This window comes from Myotis daubentonii, chromosome 5, assembly GCF_963259705.1.
Source record: "Myotis daubentonii chromosome 5, mMyoDau2.1, whole genome shotgun sequence".
NCBI classification, from domain to species: domain Eukaryota; kingdom Metazoa; phylum Chordata; class Mammalia; order Chiroptera; family Vespertilionidae; genus Myotis; species Myotis daubentonii.
The window spans coordinates 23,104,856-23,110,593 of NC_081844.1; the positions used below are offsets into that span (position 1 = coordinate 23,104,856).

A 5,738-nucleotide genomic window follows, 5' to 3' on the forward strand; every position below is an offset into this window, starting at 1 on the left:
TGGGGTTGGGTGTTAAGATATGATGGGGGAGGGGAGGCACACATTCAGTCCATAACAGGATGTATGTGTCTGTAGGTACAACAGAACTGGAGAGTGAGGTGTGAGGCTAGAGTCTAGATTGACCTTCATGGCCCAGGATGGTCACCATGAGCCACGAGCGCTCGAAGTGCAGCTGGTCCAAACTGAGATGTGCTCTGAGTGAAAAATGCACATTGGGTTTCAAAGACTTTAGTAAGGAAAAAAGAACGTAAAGGATTGCAATAATGTTCATATTGGTTACATGTTGACGTGATTGTATGTGGGCTATGTTGTGTGAAACAAATGTATTATTCAACGTAATTTTATCTTCCTCAAAAGCTAAACATTGAGTTATCGTAGAACCCAGCAATCCCACCTCTAGGCCTCGACCCCAAAAGAATTGAAAACAGGTGTGCAAACAGGAACATGGGCAGGCCTATACACAGCAGCGCTATTCGCAGCCACCAAGAGGTGGAAACAGCCCAGACGTCCATCAGCAGATGAATGAATAGGCAGAGTGAGGTCCATCCACTCGGTGGAATATTATTAGCCTGTAAAAAGGAAGGAAGTCCTGCTACCTGTTACAGTGTGGATGAACCACGGAAACATTATGCTGGCCCTAGCCAGTTTGGCTCAGTGGATAGAGCATTGTGGCCTGCGGACTGAACGGTCCCAGGTTCGATTCTAGTCAAGGGCACATGCCCGGGTTGCTGGTTCGATCCCCAGTAGGGGGCATGCAGGAGGCAGCCGATCAATGATTCTCTCTCATCATTGATGCTTCTATCTCTCCCTCTCCCTTCCTCTCTGAAATCAATAAAAATATTTTAAAAAACAAAAACCATTATGCTGGCCCTGGCCAGTGGTTAGAGCGTTGGCCCTCCCACCGAATGGTCTAGGCTTCCATTCCCATCCCGGTCAAGATGTGCAACCAATTGATGTTTCTCTCTCTTTCTCTCTCCCTCCCTCCCTTCCTTCCTTCTACCCTCTCTAAATATCAATGGGAAAAATATGCTCAGGTGAGGAAGGAAGGAAGGATGGAAGGAAGGAAGGAAGAGAAAGAAAGAAAGAAAGAAAGAAAGAAAGAAAGAAAGAAAGAAAGAAAGAAAGGAAGGAAGGAAGGAAGAAGAAAGAAAGAAGCCATTATGCTGGTTGCTGCCGAGACCAAGATGGCCGCGAGAATCGCCGTCTTCATCAAGGATGCCTGGGCCAAGGAGCCGCTGCTGGTCGTGCACTGCACCATCAGGAGCCTCTCTGCTTCAGCCCCCACACCAAGTTCGCCATCATGATCAATGAGGTCACACCTACAACTACCAGTGCCCGCCTGAGATGACGGGAACATGCCCGGTGTGGCCAGCCACCCCCGGGGCCCCCAGGGCCGAAGCCTGGAGTGGCTGAAGAAACTGTGAACCCCTCCACGGACAGGGAGGAGGTCCCCTCCCCTGTGGCCCCCAATAAAATGTGAAAACTGAAAATAAGAAACCATTCTGCTGAATGAAAGGAGCTGGGCTAGAAGGTCACTTATTGTATGATGCCAAGTATGCGAGATGTCCAGAACAAGCAAATCTATAAAGACCAGAGTAGACAGGTGGTTGCCACCAGAGGCTTAGAGGGGGCGGGGAGTGACTGGGAGTGGGGTTTATCTTGGGGTGATGGAAATATTTTGAAACTAGGAGGATGCTGGTTGCACAACATTGTGAATGCACTAAATGCTGTGGAATTATACAACTTAAGCGGTTGATTCTATGTGCATTTCATCTATATTATAACAAAAACACCGAAAACAAACTGTTCCTTTTTACTTTCCTTATTGTGGTGCCCAGAATATTTAAACACGACTTGACTCACTTTATTTTTATTTATTTATGTTTTGTTGTTGTTAATCCTCACTTGAGGATATTTTTCCATTGATTTTTAGGGAGAGGGAAAGAGAGAGAGAGAGAAAGACAGAGAGAAAAGTCAATGTGAGAAAATCATCAAGTGGTTGCCTCCTGCATGTGCCCCGACCAGGGCCCAGCTGGGGAGGAGCCTGCAACCAAGGTACGTATTCTGGGACCCTTTAGTCCACAGGCCGACACTATAGCCACCGAGCCAAACCAGCCAAACCGGCTAGGGCTCAACTCACTTTAAATAGCTGTTAAATGTGGCTGGACTAGACCACTGTGTCTCCAGGGGGATCAGATCACGCCAGCGTTCTCTGCCCAGCAGGTGTAAACCCGCAGAACCAGCTGACCCAGAGCAGGGCTAAGGTGGGGAGAAGAGGTCCAATTATTCACCCCTGCCCACCAGGGGGCTTTTGATTCATTTTTCAGGTCATGGGGCAACAGGACCTCACTCTCCCTGACCAGAGAGAGGGGGGTGGAGGAGGGAGACTTGTGCAATACCTTGAACTTTTCACCACCTGAAGTTCAAAGACCTGAGGGGCATGCCCTCACCCTCCCGGAGGCAACAGGGCTGACTAAACCAGTGGGCTGCTGATTCAAGGTCCTTTACCCCTGTAGACCTGGGGCAAGGCCTTGGGCAAATGATGGAAACTTTCTGGCCCTTAGTTTTCTGATCTGAGTGTCTCCCTCGCCCTGGCCAGTGTGGCTCAGTTGGTTGGGTGTTGTCCCATGCACGGAAAAGTTGTGAGTTTGATTCCCATGATCCCAGGTAGGGGGCGTGCAGTCCTAGCAGCCCCTCCTCTCATCGTGCCCCCAGAACTCCTCTGCTGGCCTGCTCTCCCCTCTGGGCACTTCCTGAGAAAAGGCGGAGGCAGAAATGCAGAGACTCCCAGGGTCCTCCTGAGTCATCTACTTTAGAGTCGTCGTTAAAAAGTTATTTCGATGGGCAGGACATTTACACCCGTGATGTCCAGGCTGATCCTGCTCTGTCCCTGGAGCAGCAAGTAAGGGTGCTCTCACGCCCCCCACTGCCTCTCTCCTCCCCTCGCAGCGCTGCGCTGGTTGGTCCCTGACCCGTTAGTTACAGCGATCATGCCTTTGGCTATTCACCGTCTGGCCTCTAGGTGGCGCTGCCCGCCCGGTGCACCTTGCCTGTCCTGCCTGTGCAACCTCAGTTCAACCAGCTGTACTTCTGGGTACTCCTTGGGGCCAGGAGCTGGGGACACAACCTTGAAGGAGGCCCGGCCCTTGGTTTTGGGGGAGGGGTTCGAGTCAAATTTAGTTGTCCAATTGATCGATTATTATAATGGATCTTTGATAGGCCAGGATGATCTGGGGCTCAGGAACTGCTTTATTTATTTATTTTTTTTGTTTACTGATTTTGAGAAAGAGAGAGAGTTGTTGTTCCACTTATTTAAGCCTTCATTGGTTGACTCTTGTATGTGTCCTGATTGGCGTGGAGGGATCAAACCCGAAACCTTGGCATGTTAGTGTTGGGGCGATGCTATAATCAACTTAGCTACCCAGCCAGGACCTGTCTGTACACCTTTAAAAACTGTTTCCAAATTACAAAAGCCGCCCGGCCAGTGTGACTCAGTGGTTGAGCATCGACCTATGAACCAGGAGGTCACGGTTCCATTCCCAGTCAGGGCACATGCCTGGGTTGCAGGCTCGATCCCCAGTGTAGGGGTGTACAAGAGGCAGCCAATCAATGATTCTCTCTCATCATTGATGTTTCTATCTCTCTATACTCTCCATTCCTTTCCAAAATCAATAAAAATCTTTAAAAATAAAAACACAGCCCTTGCTGGTTTGGCTCAGTGGATAGAGCGTCGGACTGCAGACTGAGGGGTCCCAGGTTCGATTCTGGTCAAGGGCATGTACCTTGGTTGTGGGCATACATTACAAAAGCCATGGTGTGTTTTGGAGACCTAACAGTGCCTTCCCAGCCCTCTCCGGATGTAACTGCCGCCCGCAGGGGGGTGTATTCTCCTTTCAGACTATTTTCAGTGGCGCTCAGATGGCCAGGCCTTTCTCACATTTAAGACTGCAGCAGGGTGGGCGAGGGAGAAGGTGGTGGGGGAGAGCTGGGCCTGGGCAGAACAGTGTGGGGAGCTGGGAATGGGCCGAAGCGCCATAGCTTGCAGGGCCTGAGGTGGTGGCTGTGACAGGGGGACCACAGAGGGGCACGGTGCGCTGTTCTGGGCCAGGACAGGAGGCTAGATGGGGCGTGGGTGTCACACTCATCAGAGGGGGCTGTCACAGCAGATCCAGGGCAGGGGTGGATTGTTACAGGACAGGGGACCTGGCCCTGAGTGGACCTGCTGAGGGCCGGCTGGTAGTGTGTAGGTTCTCGACTTCATGTAGGAAAGATTTCACACCAGTGCAGGTGACAAGAGGGTACATTTATTAAAGCTGAGGACAGTGCCCTGGTCGGGTGGCTCAGTGGGTTGGAGCATTGTCCTGTACAGCAGTCAGGGCGTATAACTAGGCTATGGGTTTGATCCCAGTCAGGACGTGTAGGGAGGCAACCGATCTCACATTCATCTCTCTCTCCTCACATTCATCTCTCTCTCTCTCTCTCTCTCTCTCCCTTCCTCTCTCTATAAAATCAATTAAAAAAACAAAAACCCACACATATCCTTGGGTGAGGATTTAAAAAAAAAAAGCTGGGGACAGTGAAACAAGGAAGGGCTTAGCGTAAAGGAAGCAACAGGAGAGCGCAGGCTGGGCTGCCTTAGCTCGCTGGGAAGTCAGAGAAAAGGGGGCCTTGGAGACAGGGTCGGGGGTTAGCCTGGGGCAAGCTGCTGCTGCCCACTGCTCCCCTGGTTGCAAGTCTTGTGGGGTCCCTTAGTGTTTAGGAGATGCATGCCTGTGGGGGGTGAAGATGGGAGGAAAGAGGGGGGAGGGAGTGGCAGGGGTGTGCGCTCCAGCAGGAGAGCACGGTGCAGCCTGTTTTGAGGGCTTTATCTCTCTCCTGCAGGTGGGAATTGGGAGAGGTCCGGGGAGGATTTCGGCAGAATCTTCATCATCTTCCCAGGTGTGCATTTTCTGGGTCCTGGTCTCTACTGATTGGCCAGTGCCAGGGTCTTTAAATCACTGCAGCCAGTCCTGGCGTTGCTCACCTGGTTTTGCTGATGATCTGGGCCTGGAGCTGGAAATACAACTGAGGCCTCGATGTGGTCTCTAGGGAGGTGACCTTCTTTATCTGCTGTTGTGTATCAGCCTCACGCAGAGGTATTCTGCTATAGCTCGGCCAGTTTGCTCAGCCGTCTGTCTCAGTTCCCCGATTCCACTCATCCTTATGGCCTCTCAGAATGACAGTGGCTCCATGTCCATCCCCTTTGCGGACTCTACCCCGGCCAGCAGCCCCGTTTGCTCATCCTCTGCAGTTTCCCCATCTGGCCTTCAGCAGGTATTCAGCTGTCTTAGTCCGTTTGGGCTGCTATAGGAGAATATTTTTGCGTGAAGCTTATACACAACAGACATGGATTTCTTGCTGTCCTGGAGGCTAAAAGCCCAAGATCAAGGTCCAGCCATTCCGTGTCTGGTGAGGGCTCTCTTCCTGGTTCACAATGGCATCTTCTTGCTGTGTCCTCACAGGGCACAGAGGACAAGAGAACTCTGACAAGGAGAAAATTCTGAGATGTCCTAAATTCCATTACAGCAGGCCGGGCCGGGGTGGGGGGATGGAGGGGGGGGGAGACAAAAAGCGGTTCATCAGTTAACAACGGCAGCAAAACCAGCAACAAACTGCTCACACTCCTTTAGTGTATGTTGGAATTAACACATGAACTTCCAGCCATGGCCAGTATGGATCAGTTGGTTGGGCGTTGTCCT

At 51.2% G+C, this 5,738-nt stretch overlaps 1 pseudogene; it reads left to right on the forward strand.

The window, feature by feature from the left end:
• The first annotated feature begins 1,116 nt into the window (after positions 1–1,116).
• LOC132234151 (NADH dehydrogenase [ubiquinone] 1 alpha subcomplex subunit 3-like) lies at positions 1,117–1,487 on the forward strand (annotated as a pseudogene).
• Positions 1,488–5,738: the final 4,251 nt, after the last annotated feature.